Source organism: Trachymyrmex cornetzi, unplaced genomic scaffold (assembly GCF_001594075.2).
Source record: "Trachymyrmex cornetzi isolate Tcor2-1 unplaced genomic scaffold, Tcor1.1 scaffold15, whole genome shotgun sequence".
NCBI classification, from domain to species: Eukaryota; Metazoa; Arthropoda; class Insecta; order Hymenoptera; family Formicidae; genus Trachymyrmex; species Trachymyrmex cornetzi.
The window spans coordinates 160387-180396 of record NW_017296091.1 but is presented as its reverse complement, the minus strand read 5'-3'; the positions used below and the strand labels follow the sequence as shown (position 1 = coordinate 180396).

Below are 20010 nucleotides of genomic sequence, written 5' to 3'. Positions count from 1 at the left end.
ATAGAGACGAATTCTAATGCATATCTACTTTCTTTCTACATATTATCATGTTACAATCGGAATAAACTCGATAAGAGAGAAAAATTCACCGTGGTCTGGTATACACAATAGCCTTCATTCGACTACGAGTCGTCACGCGATCGTTATCGGCGACGTATTGATTCAAGTTGGCCCCTTGTTCTTATCAGGTTCGAACGCGGTCTTGTGGGAGAGCCTCGCAAAGCATTCAGGATTTCTAGGGTCGCGTGATCGATCCGTTGAATGATGGCGAAAGTAACGTATAAATAATTTTGCGTCTTTATCCTCGTTAATCTAATGGATGAAGATGGATAAAGAAAGCACTTAAGTATTGAATGATAGTAGTGCTAAGGCAAAAGAAAGAAAGAGATAATCCGATTTAAATATTTCAAAGACATTTCTAATGTGTGCGTCTACAGTTTCCGTGTATCTTTTTTCAGTGGTTTCCTTTTACTTTTATAAGTCGTCTAAGAGGATCATCGTAAAATGCCTCTTCTATATTTAACACAGACATTTAAGATATGTGGATACTCATAACAGATTAAAAAAAAAAAGATAGACTATAATTAATATATACAGTCTAAAATCATGTTCTTTCTCATCTATCAGCGATTTCTTTAATACATCATCTTTAAAATGTATATAGTATAATTTTTTATTTTATTATTAAAAATTTGATATAACGAAATAAATCTATTTGTATATACAAACATATATAAGATACGTTATATAAACTTTAAATTTTTACTAATTATTGTAGAAAATATTATTCATAATATTATTAAAAATAGCAAAATGTGCTCTCTACGTTTACAATAACTTCGAAAAAATTTAATTTAGTAATATACCAAATCATTAAAAGTATACGGTCAAATTATAACGCGCAATTATTGGAACAATATTTCGATATCCATTGAATTTGTACGATTATTTTGCATCGCAAGCAGTTGACACAAAGGAACTCTTACAATAGCTTTTATTGCGCTCTCAGATTCGTGAACGGTGATGTCGTGCGAAGCCTCTCGTTTGTAATTGACAAAAGAAGCCGCGCAGAAGCTCTTTGCCGCCGGAAATTATCCTCCAAATAACTGTGACAGAAAAGCATCCTTTCAATATCTCCGACTACTATTGCTACTCCTTTGCTTCTTGATAAACTAAAAGCGAAAAATCGCAAATTAATTAACGAAACTTCCGAGTTTCGTATTACCTTCAATATCAAAATTTCAACAACTTACTTCTGTTGAAAACTTGTACATTATTTTCCAATATTTTGCGATATATTATTTGCATTGTTGAACATTATACTTTTATCACATCTAAAAGGGTCAATTTCTTTCATCACAGAAAGTACAATAGAATCAATATTTTTCCTGGCTTTTGTTTTAAAATTAGAAACAAAATTTAACAATGTGACAGAAGTGTGATTTCTTGTTTATCGATCAATATTTCAAATTCTAAAAACAAAAATGTCACGATAGATGATTATTGATGTAATATCAATCCTCTAATATGACGAAATTTTCCTATCATCTCATTTCCAATTAAAGCTGTTTTCGTTTTAATAATAAAATCACAATTTATCGCGCAATAATTCTATTTTTAAATACAGTAACACATTAATTTAAAAAATTCAAAAATTCGAGATACGATTACAACTTAAGCGTTGTTGTAGTTTATTGTGTCCGAACGACATCAAAACTTTTTAATAGCGAAAGGAAAGAGAGAGTGTATACAATTGAATCAAATACTTACTTTAGTTTTCACGAATTTTCCTTTCCCCGTAACTTTGATAATTTTCACAATTTTTGAACTCGCGTAGCATGCGCACGATGTTGAAATATATTAGAATCTAGCCGAAATTATCACCTATATATCCAACGAACGTATAATTAGACGCATCTCCCGGGCGAGCCAAATAACACGGTATAACCAAGTCTGCGATTATTGCTGCAGCAACGGCTGAACTAATCTTTTCAGAAAAATTTTTTTTCTATGTACGTCACGAACAACTTGCATGTAAGAATGCTTATAACTAAGCATATTTTTATTCCTTCGGTATTACGAGTACATATTTAACTTTTATCAATACTACTCGACATAATCGAGGAAATTTATCATCATAAAGAAAACTTTTTCTTTTATGACAATAAATTAGTAAAATAAATCCGTTATAAATATTAGAATAAAAATGTGCAGAGTATTTTCCACTCGTAAATTTCTTTTAAATAATGTTTTCCTATTAGATATCGATCCCCAATTTATAAAGAGAAAATCTGAACTCTGTTAACGTCATCTAATAATTATCGGAATCAAATTATCGTGATCGAAAATAATACGTGTAACAACAATAAAGAGCGAATGCGCGGATAATATCGAGGTATCGTAAAGATACCTATTCGAGATTCGATATCGTCGTCGTGATCCGTACGGTGTTCGGAATATCCGGGCGAGCCCGCGACGCCACCCGGTTTTCAGCTATAGCGGGCATACTTCGAGATGCTCGTAAATTGGTGAGGAAGAGAAGGGCGAGGAACGAGGGCGAAGGGAGGTGGCGCGAGAAGAGAGGTGGACTCGCCTTAAGGCAAGGCAAGGGAACGCGGGGGCGGCGAACCGAGAGCAAAAGGAAGACACGGACGACCATCGATTTCTCGACCGGTATTACGCTCCTTTCGCTCCTTTCCTTCGGCCGGGAAAAGCTCGGGTGCCAGGCTGGAACACGGTCGTTGTCGTGGTAGAGAAAAGAGCCCGGTGACGAGGAAGAAACGCGCCGTTTGTTCGCGAAATGCGACGCCCTTGCGCCGACAATGCGCGTTCGACTTCAACTTATTGCGTTTATTCTTACGCTTCCTCCGCTTTCCTCCAAGCGCTTCGGATATCTCGACCTTATTAATCCATGAATATCTCGCATCGCATCGGCTTAACTTGAGATAGCGAATTAATCAGTTTATTCAGAAAGCACGTTACCTCAAAATTTGCATTTTTCTGGAAGAGCAATTGAAAAAAAAAAAAGCAGCACGATATCCGTAATCCTCGATTACACCAATGGGTCATTTAGAAGCGAAACTTTTAGACGGTTGTACATGTACAATTGGTACTGTGAAGTTTGACATTGTAGGTAAAAAAAAACTTTGAGCCCCTTCCTCTATCAATCGCCGTAATGCAGAAATTCATTTGCATTTAGTACTTGAAACAGAACGATTAAATGTAGTTTTCATAGTTGTAGTTGAAGATTAATAAAAAGTTCTACCTGACTGTGCTAATGCAGCCTAATGATATATTCGCATGTGTTCATTCTTATTAATAATGTAACGCAGGATGTGGTATTTGTGTCTAACGTTTTCCTATTTCGCTACATCAGAGAGATAGAAAAATTCGTGAGATTATACCGATAACCGTGCTGTTCGAGGCAAAGCTAGGTATGATTACTATATACCGGCAATATCTCTCTCTCCCGTAGTCGACTGCGGCTTAATAAACTTTAGCTTAATATTTTTACGTAAACCCATTTCTGTATTCACGACAACGCTAGAAGAGGGGAGACATAATTACGAGCGTTGCATCGATGTCACTGTGCCGCATCAGATAATACTTCCATATACGTTAATTATACCCGATTCCATTCCCCTGTGCTCGAAGGAAAAACATACAGCCACACGCGGACCTTGCAACATGAATGTTTCATCCTGAAGCGAGCGTATCATCGTTATGTCGTAACAGTAATTAGCGAATTTAAATAGAACGCCAATTTGCAACAAGTCCATCGCTATCCCGGTTAATTGCCGTAATGAAACCAGATGTACGTGAATATAATAATATTTGACGAACCAGAATGTTCGTTTCGAAAAGCTCACCAGGGATATAAACGCGAAACAATAAAGTGAAACGCATAAAACCATGATACATAAAATTGCAAGTTGATGTGTATAAAACGTAATAGCGCGATTCTAATAGCTCGGTAGGATGGATAACATTGTAATTAATACAACGTTAAGAAGACCGATGCGAAAACAGTGAAATTTCAAATTCGACGAAGACACATTTGAAATCGAAACAGCTCGATAAATTAGTAAACAGATTCGGTAAACCGCTATCGACGATATCCTCGACTCGTCTGGACAACTGCAACGTTACGATCAGTTGAGATAGAGCACGCAAGCCTTTAGCCTCGTCACGAAGAGTGGCTCTCGTCCGCTCGCTCGTCTCGCTCGTCTCGCTCGCGCAGCCGAGCTTAGTTTCTCATTCAATGAATCCTTACATGGAACACGTCGCCGAGAACGGCGGACATTACGCGCGTTCTCCGTCCTCTCCCCGACCGTTCGTGCCGCAGCAGATGGCACTCCTATCTGCGTCAATTACAGGCGGACTCTTCTCTCGTCGGGGCGTTTCGAGGGAAGAGATACGTGGCGCAACGAGGACCTCGGATCTTGATGGTTTCGCAGAGAGCGAACCGACATTACGGGCGGCCACGTTGGTGTGCGGGCGGCAGGGTGAGATACGTGGCGCAACGAGGACCTCGGATCTTGATGGTTTCGCAGAGAGCGAACCGACATTACGGGCGGCCACGTTGGTGTGCGGGCGGCAGGGATAGGAGTGAGTAGAGATGAGAGAGAGAGAGAGAGAGAGAGAGAGAGAGAGAGAGAGAGAGATCGTCGCAAGAGATGGTGGAGGTGGAGGAGCAGCACAGCAATCAATACAGAGCCAGCAGAGCAAAACCATCCCTCGACTACTCTGTGTGTCGCTCTCTCTCTCTCTCTCTCTCTTTTTCGAACAGCCGCCGATATTTCTCTCCCTTTCTCTATTGGGCACCACCGGAGTAGTCTCTCTCCCTCCCTCTCTTTCTCCCGCCTTCGGTCTATCTCTCTCGAACCGGAGCGCGAATACAACGGTTGCACGAACGCGCTACAGCGCCGTTAACGGGGACTTCCCCACGCGTCCGCCAAATACACAGACAGGCAGATGCACATGCACATCCGTGCACCAATACGAGAGCGCGCGTACGCAACGAGGCGACCGGGCGTCATGCTAGCGTACATACGTCGCATCGGCTGCAATTATAGCGGCGATGCTCGTAGCGCGTAGCACGAGAAACAAGAAACGTGGCGTGCGAGAGAGCGAGCGAGATTGCACACGAACACGAGAGTAGGTGTTCCTCCCGACCAAGTGCGCATACTTTTTCCGCGAACTCGGCTATGCCGTGGGGAAAACGCAGAGATACGCGGAAGCTGTAATAAGCGAATTATGTGGGAGTATTCGCGACGGCGATCGATACGAAGAAATGCGCCGGGCCGAGCGCCCGTAATCCCTTTCGAGAATGCCGCGACGCCCACGATGGAAATCGCCGCCGCCCTCATTCGCGGCGAATCGAATTCAAATCGATTGCGGAATGAAGTCATATTAACGCTCAAACAGCACTTTATTCTGCGAATAAATGCGGACCCGGTCGGACTGTAGCAGAGAGGTGAGAGAGAGAGAGAGAGCTGGAGAAACTCAACGAAATGCTCGAAATATCGCAAGACGATTATTAAACATTTTTATTCAATAATGAAATCCATTGATAGAAATTAATGTTTAATAAAACGTAATGACCTTACATACCGTAATAATACCGTATGTTATGAAAAAATAATATCTTGAAACTTTTAATTTGATTTATGAACTTGAAAAGAATATAAAGAGTACTTCATGGAATGAAGTTTGCATTCTCTCTCTCGCTCTCTTCCAATCTTTCTCTCTTTCTCCTCTCATTCTTTTTGTTTCTGTTATGACACGTGTTTGATGCATTTTATACAGTGTTCTATAGTCATATAGGAAGTTCAAAGAAGCGCTATTTTATGAAACGTTTAAAAAAAGTTTAATATGACACATGGTACACATATATATACAAAGTTCCTACATAGCGCTTGCGATGTAAAAATAGAAAATCCGATAGTGAAATATTAATGCAACCCGTATTCTTGATGCATCTACCGTTCGATCGTTACGTAGAGAAAAAGATCAATGATCGGACATCGAAACGCTCGTGTGCGTACACTTACGAAAATTGCCGCTGGCTATTCGACTTTCTACTGCCTCACGGTGGAAGAAGACGCGATTAATGAGACGCGATTAATGAGACACGAGAGCGCCGCGATTAATATAATCGTAATTGTCGAACGTAAATTACAGGATGGAGGAAGCGAGAGCGCGGCGAGGCAATAAAACCCGGCGATATTAAATTCGCAATTTGGGAGACATTACATATGCACAGTACGTGTGTACTGGCATCGCTTAACGATCATTTCGCGGCACTCTCGTTATAACGCACGGCACTCGTTCGCCATGTACGTGCGCGCACACACCCACGAGGTATTCGTGTACTCACGATTAATTACGAAGCCTCAACTCATAGTAGAAGCCGGCTCCGCGAGACTCCATCGCACCTGAAACATAGAAATACATTGCATCGTTAATAACAACGTCGAACACTCTAGGTATAGGTATGTTCTTATATCAACCGGCCAAACGAGGATTATTAAGATGCGAACATGTGTAATCACCAGCGAATATCTCATCGGTGCGCGTTTTCTCGTCAATTGTGGATGGACGATCGCTTCGTTATTGCGCATCCACGCATCAACGATCCGATCGAATCGACAATGGTAAAACAAACTTTCCGCTTTTAGAACGAGTTACATGTGAGTTTTCTCAAATTCACATGTATATAATCCATGTTTGTGAATTGACTTTATCAAAGTGGGGCCGCAACGATTTCAAAAAAGTTTGCAAACTTTGTTAGAAAACTAGCAATTATTATAAATGGAAAAGAGCTCTCTCTTTGAATTACATTATATTATATAATAATGCGATTGACGGATAATGCTAGTAACTAAATTAATCCTCGTACTTGATATATAGATTTATATAGATATATAGGGATTTTGTAGTTGAAGATACATTTTGTCAGTTCTAGAAATCTTCATCTGGAGATGTTTATGAATGAAAAGGCGATACTCGAATCATTCAGAGAATTAAATAAAAATACTGCTAATCTATCGAGAAGGAGATAATTTCTCATCAGAAATGTCAAATGTCTAATTACCACTATAAAGATCGTTTCTTCTTTTTATTTACAGATAATGAAATAGCGATGACAGTTGATAGTGACGAAATATAAATGAAAACACTCCTCTCTCGATGCCTTCGTAACGACAGTCATAATTCAGAGGAGTACGAAATTGAGACTAATTCGGAATAATTCATCATCATTACACATATCGTAACAGTTAACTAGCCGAAAGGTTCGTTGGGGGAGATAAGTGGCTGAATCTGGTATTCGTAACTACGCGTGCGCTAGTCGATGCACGAAAGCGCATCGTGCATATAAACCGTGGAATCACATCCGCGTATATCGGTATTCGCATCCGCCCCTCCTTCGTCGCCCTCTCTCCTATTCGCTTCGCCATTTCTCTCGCTCTCTCGACTTTTCCCTATCGGCGCAGCAAAGTACCACAAACAAGTAAATAGACTGCCGGCTGGAATTGACCAAAGTAATATTTGCCATCGATCGCGTTTGCCGCGGGAAAGGAAACACATGAATGTAGCAAAGCGTTTACATTGGCGTACGCTAATGCATGAATGCCGAGTCAATGTTAGCGTTGCCTGCCTCGCCGTTGCGAAGTCGCTATTCGGTCGCGCATCCACTCTGCGCGTTTCGACAGAAATTATGATCGATACGATGGATATCGCAAACGTGTGTATCTAACCGAGACAATCCTATATGGTGGCATTCTCCGCTACGGAGAAACGATATAACTGTGTCCCTTTAAACACCCAGCATTTCCAGATTTTTACGAGCCACTTGCAAAACTAACATGCAATATCCCGCCATCCGCATGTACTATTTCTGTGGTTTCAGAGTAACATGGTTTTTCTTTTTTAATAAAACAATCGTCACTACAAATAACGCACTAATGGCACATACATAGATTATTAGTGTTCGTTGAGTTCCAATTTTGTATTATTTCAATTTTGTCGAACCATCTATATATAATTTTTTGACATGTGCAAAATCTATGATATTACATAACATACATATGATGAACCCTTAAACGCCACACTGGGAAAAATCCTTGGGTATAACATACCTAATCCAATTTAATTGCTTATAAAAATAAACAATTTTTTCGAAACGATACCAAGTAAATGTATCTTTATGAATAAAATAGTTATAAGCAATAGAAAAAGTTGGTGTGTGTACCGAAAAGATATTTAAAAGTTAATAATAACATTTTTTTAACAAGTATATATAATAATATGGCTCAATAAAAATAAATCAATAATGATAAAATAGAAGGGCTACGAGCCAAACAATAACTTTTAATATACAATAAACAAATGTTGCCATGTCAAGTTATAACATCTTTGAACAGTGAACGTTTATCTTAGAACTCTTTCGTATGTTGCCTATTTATATATATTTTGTTAATTGGCGATACAATTTTGATTGTATTTAATATACAATAAACAAATGTTGTCATGTCAAGTTATAACATCTTTGAACAGTGAACGTTTATCTTAGAACTCTTTCGCATGTTGCCTATTTGTATATATTTTGTTAATTGGCGATGCAATTTTGACTGCAATTATTTATTAATTGACACCAATGGAACTAAACAGTATGACTTAGATTAAGTATTTGATTAATATCTGCAACTTCACCAAATGACTACAATATTGTATGATTCAATTACGTACCACGTTTGGTGACAAATATTTATAAGAGGGATCGTTTAAGAGAAAGCAAATCATGTTAATGTTTCTTACTTCTTTTATAATAATTTTACTCAGCCGTTAAAATGATGCCACACTTGTTCAAAATTAATTTTATTTTTATTCGTACATTGATAATGACACGATCGTTGTCGAAACATATGTTTGTTTATTGAATATTGAAAAATTATTGTATAAAATAAAAGGGCTCGTAGCCCTTCTATTTTATCATTATTGATTTTTTTAACAATTGTGAAAAGATAAAACGAATATAGTAATACTGTACGCTCTCGCATTTTTAAGGAAGTTTCTTTGAAAAAAATGCGCATGCATTAACATTGATATCGCTCAACAAGTCCACCGGAGAAAATAGGTCTTCGTGGAGTCCACTAACCGCGTTCTGGATACAATCCAAATATGTGTTGTCCCATAAACCAAATTACCACTCACAATAAGACCTGGAGACAGCAAGACGATGTAATATCCTTGCGTAACATAATTATATGAGCAGGGGATGGTTCTCTACAAACTCGAACAAGAAATACCTCGGAATCTCGCAAACTTCACATTCCCGGCTACATTAACTTCCTGCCAAAGTTCTTTCCTCTGTATTGCTTGTCGATGTACGTAAAATATGCGGAAAATAGTGAAAAAATATATTTGCGACGATAAAAAGCAGTAGAATTATAAAAATACATTACATATTTATGCAATAAAATCTAGAACCTATGATATCGCAAACTATTAATAATTTAAAGAATTATGACGTATTTTGTTACATAATACGAATATGTATTTATCTTTAAATCCTATTGGTCAATTTTATACGGCTTACAGTTTAAATATCTATTGTAGAAATGACCTAAGGTCTGTTCTACAATAGAATCGTAAGCGGTAAGCCGTGAGAAATTAACCAATCATAGTCGATTATTCTTCTCACAATTAATTGGCTAATTTCTTACAGCTTACGACTCGCGACCCTATTGTAGAACAGGTATAAACAAGGTTACGTAAATGTTTACCTACAAATAAATATCGCCTCTACGACTGTACTATATCTTTCCCTCGTGATCGCAGAAAATGAATCGTTGAGAAAAACCACGTCATTAGCGGCAAGAGTTTGCTACTATCTTATATCATTTGCGCGCTTCAACTTTCTCAACACGTCCACGAATAATCAATAATCTGTTGTGCAATTAATTACGTGCACTCCGACACGACCTTTAGTTTTTTCATTACGCAGAAGGTGATTTGCTCTCGGTGACGCGGATTAAAAAGTCCGAGACTCAATGGCTCGCTCGACCTCGACCGATTTTATCAGTTCGGGCATTAATTCATTAATTAACAAGGAAGGCTCTTATCTGCTAGCGTTGATAACAGCCAAAAAGTTTCGACCTAGCACAGCCGAGCGGGGGAGAGGCGTCTCTCGCATATAAACGTGGTGGAAAAGCCACACCGTGATGTTTCAGCGATATCAAGCGCTTCAATTGTATCCATAATTCATGAATAACGTGACGTCCGTCATCCAAACGTCAATCGCGCGTGCACAAACACACACACACACACACATGACGTACGTAACATGCGCGCACTCGCGCGCGCGCGCGCGGATATTTAAATTAGCGGCATCGTTCGCAATAACAATAACTTTTATTGGCAATACCGCGACGCAAAGCGTCAGCATATTAATCTTTTACCGCTCACTTTTGTGCCTCGTAAAACGGAATTATAAAGTATGAATTGTAAATTATACCGATTTCATTATCGCGTTGTTGCGGTCGTAGATCCGACAACACAATTTGCTTCATTTTATCTCAAACGGAAAGAGACGTGACGCGATAAGACATGACCGACTGTATCAATAATGAAAAGAAAAAAAAAAAGATATTACACAATTTTCTATCACCCTGCTCTATAATTAAGAACACGCCTTTACGCGCTTCGTCGATGCTCGTCAAAGCGGAACACGATTACATGACCCATGCGTTTATTTGTGCGTGTATAAGTGTGGAATAATAATTATCTTCAGCAATCGATTATTTCAAACGGTCCATTTTGTTAAATTATAGATCGGTACGCACCCGACGAACGGGAACATGAAATAGCCATTTTGCCGCTGTTAACTGTTGATACAGACAGTAGAATACCATCAACCACAACCATTGATTATCGTGGCCATCATGATACATCTTGCCCACAGTTCATTTATTCATGTACAACCAATTGTTATGCCCAAAATGAAGAACCACGAATCTATTCTTGAATATACATACTGAATGTAAAATGCAATCATTATAACCTCGATTGATTAATGCAGAAACACGTATTTCGAACTCCTGTATTTCTAATAATTACGCTAAAGGGAATAACGCAAATTGCAATATGTAACATATGGATTAAAGTTGTAAATCATTCGATAAATATAACCAAACACACATCCATTATCAATTCTCTTTTTCAAGTCATTTTTCAACCATCCCAAGTCTGTTTCAGGTCCGTGGGTTTTCAAGAATCTTATACGCGCTAATTACGATATATGATTGACGTTAACTTTTACATTGATCTAATCTACCTTAATGACGACTGACGAAAAAAAAAAAAAACGTCGGAAAGAGACAGTGCTCGATGGAGTTCAACGATCCCTTGAGAAAGTGCTTGTAAATTGCGCGAGTTGTAACGAGTCAGCGGGACTGACTGAGTCATCGATATAACTTTACGTACGCACTACTACAGTTTCATTCACAAGCACTACGTTTTTACGCGCTGACACACACGCGAACGCGCACATATGCCGTTGCTATGTAAATATCTGCATAAATGTGAATATAGAATATGTCAGACAGCTTTATTTTTATCGCTGGTGACGCGCAAGATTTTCTTCAATCGTTTTGTAAATTTTGTAGTGTAAATAAAAAGTAACAATAATGCAAAATTCAAAGCGAGTTGAAAGCGTATGTTAAGTTAGCACCCCAATATCGAAATTCCATAGTTTTGATTAGAATTCCCGTTTCCTTTTGTCGAGACGAAGAGTTCTCTATTATTTATAACAAGAGTTCCGCTTAATAACTATTTTTAAATAATTTTTAAAAAATGGAGTTGAAAGACATTTTTGAGTATATTATTTTTAATAACATATATTGTTAATTCTAAAAAATGACCGGGGGAATATTTCTAATCCGATTCTCTCTTCAATCATTTTAGTTTGTACTCAATCTCACCAATTATCGCATTGAAGAAATATCAAATCCAAAGTCAAGATGTCTGCAGTTAACTTATTTGGTAAACACATTCCAATTGTTTGCGTCGCTCTCGTTTATGTGCACACAATTATATCTTATCGCTTTATAAATATATAATTTACACATCAACACAACCGCGGAGATTTACATACGCATTTTACTTACATTGAATTTATTCTTGGAGTCACAAATATTATTAAATTAATTTATCAATTTATTGTAATTTATTGGACAATCCTACAGATTGTCCAATGTTTTATTTATATCGCAAAATAATCATCGCACAACTTTATTAATCCAGTCTACTTTATTAGCTTATCGAGTTACTTTTTTATCGTTTTTTTTTTTTTTTCGTTTTCTTGCACCTTCGATCGAACAATATACCGATGTATTCATACTTCGCTACTTCAATCACATTTTTTTTTTTACTAAAGACATTCATTGATGTATCCCTTTACCCACGAGCGTGCGACCAAATTTAATTTCGCCCCTGTTCAAAGGTTTCTATCGCGCGGTTAATCAACGTGGCAAACAGTTCACGATACGTATTGCACGACGTGCGCGTACATTGCCATTACCGGCGTGCACATAAACGAGAGCGATGCACACGCGAGCTCTCGTGAGCATGGGTGAAGAAAATACGTAAACCTCTATTTTATACACTACCCGTGCGCGCGCGCGTGTATGTGTGTGTGGGTGTGTGTGAACGCACGCGTGCACGCGCCGCGCTCGGGTATTATTCGCTCGAGAGTATGTACGTACGGACACGTCGATCTATGTACACGTATATATAGGTCCGACACATACGTATGTTTACATACGACCTTCCCCATGTACGCCGGTATCTGGGTCAGTGTCTTCCCTGAGAGTGGCAATTTCGATCCGCGATTTGACGTGCGAGCGTGATTTCTTTAGCCCCGCGCGCAACATCACATTTTCGTCATCGGGAGACTTTGATGCGTTTTCGAAAAACCTTTTGGCACGACAATCCACAACAATCCACTTCGCCACGTCGAAATTTTCAATGATGGATTTCGATGAGAGTTTGCGTTTCGGTCGAGTTTTTTATTTAATAGAAATTTTAAGGTAGCAATAGCTTCCGTGTCACGAAGAAAAAAGTGCAGGTGCGAGAGACTTTCGGCGTATCCCAGTGAATGGGATATAGTCCTCAGAAGCTTAAAAGATTATTTTTCAAAATTATTTTTGTAAATAAAATCATAAATCAAGAGTGCGTTTAATTCGTGTCTTTAGTAACATTTGAAAAATTGTTATTAAAACTTTTGCAATTAGCTACGATATATTTGTATATTGATATCGATGCATTCGGCGGTTGTCATTAGCAGTTTTTTCAAAATGAATCTTACAGTGGCTTTTTATAAATTAAGTTTAAATATGACAATATAACGTGCGATGCATTGCTCGAATTAAAATCCGCTTATAATGCGATTCAAATTACATGTGTCTCATCAACATTGCAAAATAAATATTGATGTAAGTAAAAAAAAATGGATGAATATGTTTTGTAAATGAAGGTTTAAAAATAAAAATGATGACTCGTGACAAATTGTCGTATTGTACACATGTCCGACACACTTTTGGAGTATATAAACATCGAATTATCGGACCAACTAATAATTGAATAATTCGTAATAGCGATAAGAATTAATGCAGGAAAGGATATCATTGTTCGATACGATTTTTCCGATCGGAGTGAGAATATCAAATTGCCTGATATCAATTACGAGATCCTGTTAATTGCACCTGAAAGTTCCCGCGCAATACTACACTCACAATACATTTCCACGAAATATTCTGTTCCTTTAATTATGTAACGACAATGCGCTCCGCTTTTCCCTTTGTCGCATTGGCTGTCATTACCGATGTAGTTAAACAGTCATGTTAATGCGCGCAATTTTATTCCACACGAAACATCTCTAATGCAATGTCCAACGGTGACCACGTATCTTTTTTCTCGATGCATTAATGTAATAATGGATCATCAGTATTTTCGAGATTTCGTTAAAAAGCTTTTCGTTGTTGGCTAGAGAGAATTATGCAAAAAGTATTACGAGGATCTTTTCCCGTGTTGTATAATATTCTATTCCAAATGCTATTCGTGTTAGCGGAAATGTTATAGTACGGTCCCGTCATCTCGCTACCGTTACACTTTATCTCATATTAATACTAAAAAGTGCATATCTCTGTAATTACCGCGATATTTAATTTGAATAATAAAATAAGTAATAAGCAGCGTAACAAAAATGTGAAAAACAACAAGATCCCGAAAAAATTATAATAAAAATAATAAATGTAAATTAATGTAAATTTCGGAAGAAACAAAATAAGTTATCAAGAGCGTACATCCTTTTCAGTTTATCAAATATATCTATTACCATATAATACTATGTTTAACCGCGAACTTTATTCACTTTTTGCTCGAGTGTGTGACTTCTTTTTTATTATCCGTCTCTGTAAAATTTATAACTGTGACTCGCTGTCTTCTTTTTCTTGCCAGGCGCTCTGCATATGAAATCGTGCAGCGCTGCTTGAAAATGCAGTTCGCGCGGTAGCGATCGCGCAGAATAATATATGCGCCGCGTATATGATGTACATCGAAGAACGGGAGATTTAAGTACTCTTGATAATTAATGTATGAATTAATTCCGCGAGCGACACCTTCGATACGTCATGCAGTCGCGACGAACCGACTGGAGAACAGTTGACGCAATAGCGCAATGGTTACGATTGAGTAATGTGGGTGAAGGCTAATGGCCGACCTCAAAGTTTTAATCGACAATTTTCGCGAAGCACCGCGACGCAACGCGTTTATACCTGTCGCAATATATAATCGATGTACGAGCATTTTCCTCGAGCAAGTTTGTTCCATTGAAACGGGGATTAACTTGCTCATAATAAAAAATAATGGCCTCTAAAAATCATTGCATTGATCTACTCGTAACATTTTTTTTTTTCATTTACAAGAAAATATCTGCACACAGATGCACACAATACGCTTATTGACAGGCAGAAAAAGCAATTAATATTATATCATTCAGCAATAAATATAATTAGTGACGTTAAACGCACCGTTTTACATCCCGTAAATTATGTGAATCAAATTATTAATGCAACGATAAAATACTACTTTACGATTCGTCCTACTGTCAAGTGAAATTACGCGAATTGTTTTTACAAAGTGTTTCCTCTTTGTCCCTTTTAAAAGTAACCACTCTGGGATACGGCAGCTGATGATGAAGAATCATCGTGCCTGATTGGAGATCGTAACGTTTTATAGTTTAAACTCATTCGTCCAGGTGTAACGAGAGAGGCAGGTTTGAGAAGGAAAATTATGCGTCTCTCTCTCTCTCGATCCCTCATGCCCCGCGGTTTCGCACCTGCACGCACGTTCCACTTCTCAGAGTCGCACGGCCTAGATTTTGCTAACTAGTTACGATTCGCTTCTACGGTAATCCTCGCTCGCTGTAAGTTCTCGCATTTGACTCGCAATTCATCGATAATAACTATCATACTGTCGATGAGAAAATACCGATTTTTTTTTTTTCGAGGTATCGAAAGAGGCGGGAAGATTAAAAAGTCAACTAGCAAACAAAAGACCAACGAGAGCTAGTCGTAGATAGAAATAACAAAAAGTGTCAATATCAATACGATTGAAATTCGCTTTTTATCAAATTTTTATACCTATAACTGAATATTTGTTTACCTTCTGACGCGAGGATTGTAAAGAGATATTTTGAACTTTCTGCTTGTAAGAAAAAAAAATATACAATATATATAAAGTCCATTATTATAAATTATTATTTAATTACATTAAATCTTTTCAGTAAATGTTTATATATCCAATAACGCAAGAAAATATCTATAATTGTTATAACTCTTGTAAAATCAGTTTAATCTTGTTTAAAAACCAAACACTAACTCGTTCCTATAAATACATTGATTCGCGCGTCTCGATACTTTGTTACGGAATATTTCGCAAGGAAGCATTAGTAGGTAACATTGCACTGGGGCAATGACAGCATGGCAAGTTGCAGTTGGCCATTCGGTTAGAAACCGGAAACCGAACTCCCCCGCCGCGGTGAGACGAAACGAAATTGGCGGAAGTTACGCAGCGAAAACGCCTCGCAGTGCCGTCGCCCATAAATCAGCTTCCCGGCTGCCCTTTCGCTCTCCTCATCCCACTCTCCCGTCATCCTCTCGACCTTTCTCTTCCTCGCTCTTATCTTCTTTTATATTATTCTCTCTTTCATTCTCCACAGAATCGTGGAGACGTATCCACTTGTTCGACGGAACGATCGATCATCGGCTCGAACTAGAGTTGGTGTGAGCGCAAACGCGATAGACCGACGCCGCTCGGAATCGCAATTCTTGATATACGTGCGATTCTTAGTATTCATAAACCAATACTAATGATTATTCAGCGGATGCAAATATCGTTTGTGTTTGCATTGCCCGCGAACGAAGAAACGGCCGCGCTATCAACGTTAATAATTATGCTGGCACTCCATCGAGACGAAAGGAATATGAAGAGTGATAACGATACACTTTAATATATCGCGATAAGGAAGATAAGAAAAAATATGTCTAAACTTAAAGATAAATAATATGCAACGCAATGGGAAAAACTTCTGGTTAAAAATGAATAAACTAGAATATTCTGATCATATTAATCAGAATTCTGGTTATTTTAACTAAAATTGTAATAGATGGGCAAACTAAAAAATTCTAATTTGTCCACATTTTCAACCAGAATTCCAATGAGACCAGACTCTTTCCAGCGTAGATGTACGATTTATATATATAGATACAGATAGAGAAAAATGAGAAATGATAAAAAAAGAATGATCGCTCAGGGATTAACATTAAGACTTCGTCGCCTTCGCGCTATGAACCAAAATCGATAGTTCAAAGCTGGATTACATTGAACGAATTTCAGTGAGAATCCGCCATTTCAAGCTTGAGAATGCCTACTCATCAAAATCGAATTCGAGAAGTTAAAGATGAATTTTGTGGATGTTCGCGGCTCGATCGTATGCCGCCAGGTAACCGATTGCATCACCACGTCTGAAATATGTTCGACCGATTACGTGGAGTAGCGCGGAATCCTTTCCTCGTGGAGCGGAAAAGACAAAGGGAATCGCTCTCGCGCGCTCTGATCTCCGTAGCTCGGGCAACATGTGTTCAAGGCCTCTTCTCCCCGTAATAGGCCTATAAAGATCGACGAGTTCCTGTAAGATGATTCGTTATCCCGTTCGCCGACGAATTCTCTCCTCTCAGAAAAAAAAAGCGAAAACTACGATGTACATATATCACGAATAAAACTTTTCATCGAAGGGTAAAGCCACGACGAGAGAAATGTTTGACGATGTACAGTCTCTATTCTGAGGTACAGTCGCGCGTTTCACGAACCTTCGGAAACTTTCGCCGGCCAACTAATTAAGGCGAGGAGGAATTCGGTTTATTGCAATTTCGCTTCTGTTCGCAAATTTAATGACGTCGCAGACTCGCCTATGAGAAAAAGAGTAAAACACATGCTTCAGCAGTTCTTCATGCAGAAATATAGCGGACACGTGTTTTTATTAAAATTTGTAGTTTTATATCGTTTTGGCAGAAATAACAACTACTGCTAGAAAAAAAAAATGCAAATGTAAAGAGTCACATTTTTAACGGAAACATTTTTCTTAAAAGTAAAATGGGATAAGATTAAGTATATTTAAATACTCTTGTATGCGATTTACTCTTTGCTGTATTGTGCTCTAATATCGTAAAAGGCGCGAAGGAATTGGCGAACGCTATTACATTGATTTTTATCAAAAGTTCTTTCCTTGTACCGATTAGTAGCGCAGCGGGATACTGTTATTGTTCCCGATTGCACTCGACTACGAGAGAGTCGAGTAAAATGTCGATTGTAGTCGCGTACATGTTAAAGTCACGCATTGTGTGGAAAGTTCGGGTGTGAGTTCGACCAACTTCTCGATATTATATGTAGCAGACGTAACTACTTCGCAAACAATGTTTAAGCACCAGACGGCTAACGTACAGGATCTACATGAAGCGTAGAGTGTCACACTTAACAACTGCTCGTAAAGTACAAAAAAAGGTCCATTTATAAAATGCTTAAAACTGTGTATTTTATAAAAATCGTGTTTTTTTCTACATGAGATCATTAATTTTTTTGGTACTTTTTTATATCCTTCCTGCAACCTTCCAGCCTTCTTTCGGACTTTCTTAACAAAGCAAAACTTAAAAGAGCCTAGTCTAAAAATTAAGATAAACTAATAGTTTTTTAAATGATCCTTATATCCGATCATTAATTAGTAGTCGTAAAAGCTGAGCTTTTCTGAGGTCATGGTTATTAAAACTTTTAATTAGCATTATAAAAGCAATCACACAAAAAAAATTTTCTCAATTTGACAGAAGTCGGTTTCTTCATAAAAAGTATACGAGGTTCTTTGCAAACACTTAAACAGTTAAAGAGAGAAAAAATCGATTATAATATTAAAATGCATCTTGATTCTATTATACCTTTTTTATTTTAAAAAGAAGATATTGAGAACTTGAATCGAAGCTTCTACGGTTCACGCGGGATTTCGGTCACAGGAATCAAGTTGTCGCGCATATATGATGTCGAACGTGTCAAACACGTGGCTCGCTCCCCATATCGTGTCCATTAATGCGCCTTCTTTAGAAAATTATATTTTTTCTTCCTTGAAGCGTGAACGAAAAAATTAAAATTATACTTGCATTGTTAAAGACGCTTGGCGAAAAACGTAAACGCGCGGATGGAGCTCAATAATTATACAGCCGGGCAATTACACTGTAATACGTGTAGGCGTATTAATGCACGCGAACGATCCGAACTCTGCTCATCGCTGCCTCGGTTACTCGTTTTTCCCTAACGTCAGGGCGACCGCCTCGTTTAATCAAGGAATGTGTTAACTGATAAGTGCAGATGAGAGCGGGAGCTACGCACATGAGCGCGTGCGCGTCTATATTGTTTCCACGAGCGATGACGCAGCGCGTCGTCGCGTCACTGAAGTAGGACACTGAAAATTCCGGGGACTGAACGAGTTCTATTTCAAAAATTGATATACATCGATTGTGACATTAATATATTATCTTTGTGAAACCGACAGATTACGGAGGAGTTGAGGGATTAGAACAAATATCGAAATTTTTCACTTTGATACTTTTGTACCTTTGCTTAACTTGAGAAGATAAGAGAATCGAAACTCAAGTTTTTCGCATGAGACATATGTTTTCCGATTTATCACTATGTGAAAAAAATAAACTCTTTTATCTTCTCCACGTTGCTGATTAAATTTAATCCTTAAATGCCACGGAAACAACGTACTTGGATGTAGCATACTCGACCTAATTGACTTATTACTTTTATAAAAATGAATATATTATATATAATTTTTTTCAATTAAAATATCATTAATGACATTAAGAAACATAACGATATTAAGCAAATGTATTAATAAAACAAACTATAAACAATGAAAAAAGCATTTAAAGATTAAAGTAGTAATTTATAATTAGATATTTATAATAAAGTAATTAAATAAATTTTTATTACAAATAGAATTTATGACTTTTATTTATATAATAAAATTATTGAATTACTATACCCAGATATTAAAAATTTTGGAAGATGCAAACTGGATTATTTATGAGGAAGCATGTAAGATCTATCTTCTTAGAATTCCATGTGTCAGGCGGCGAGAATAGTGACCTACGCATGCAGAGTGTTTAGAAGCACGCAAGCGTGAGCGGTGAGTTCTACGTTGTAATCGGTAATATATTGATGTCGACGCTAGTAGTATCATTAACTTTGCGTCATCTTGCACTCTCGTATTATGCTACGACACAGCTGACGTCTCTTTGATTTTGCCATTCATCCGATAATAAATAATCGCTCAACGACCGATATGTGAATAAAACAACCGATCCTTCATTATCATCTTTATCTTCGGGCTCGTCA

At 37.9% G+C, this 20010-nt stretch overlaps 1 protein-coding gene across 1 annotated transcript in view; it reads right to left on the bottom strand.

Annotated features, from left to right (window-relative positions):
• LOC108758039 (bromodomain adjacent to zinc finger domain protein 2B) overlaps window positions 1–20010 on the bottom strand; it is a 156194-nt gene that overhangs the window by 44964 nt on the left and 91220 nt on the right. Inside the window, exon 3 of the mRNA XM_018502777.1 lies at window positions 6380–6437. The gene's annotated coding sequence lies outside the window, so the exon portion shown is untranslated. The remainder of the gene's footprint in view (window positions 1–6379; window positions 6438–20010) is intronic.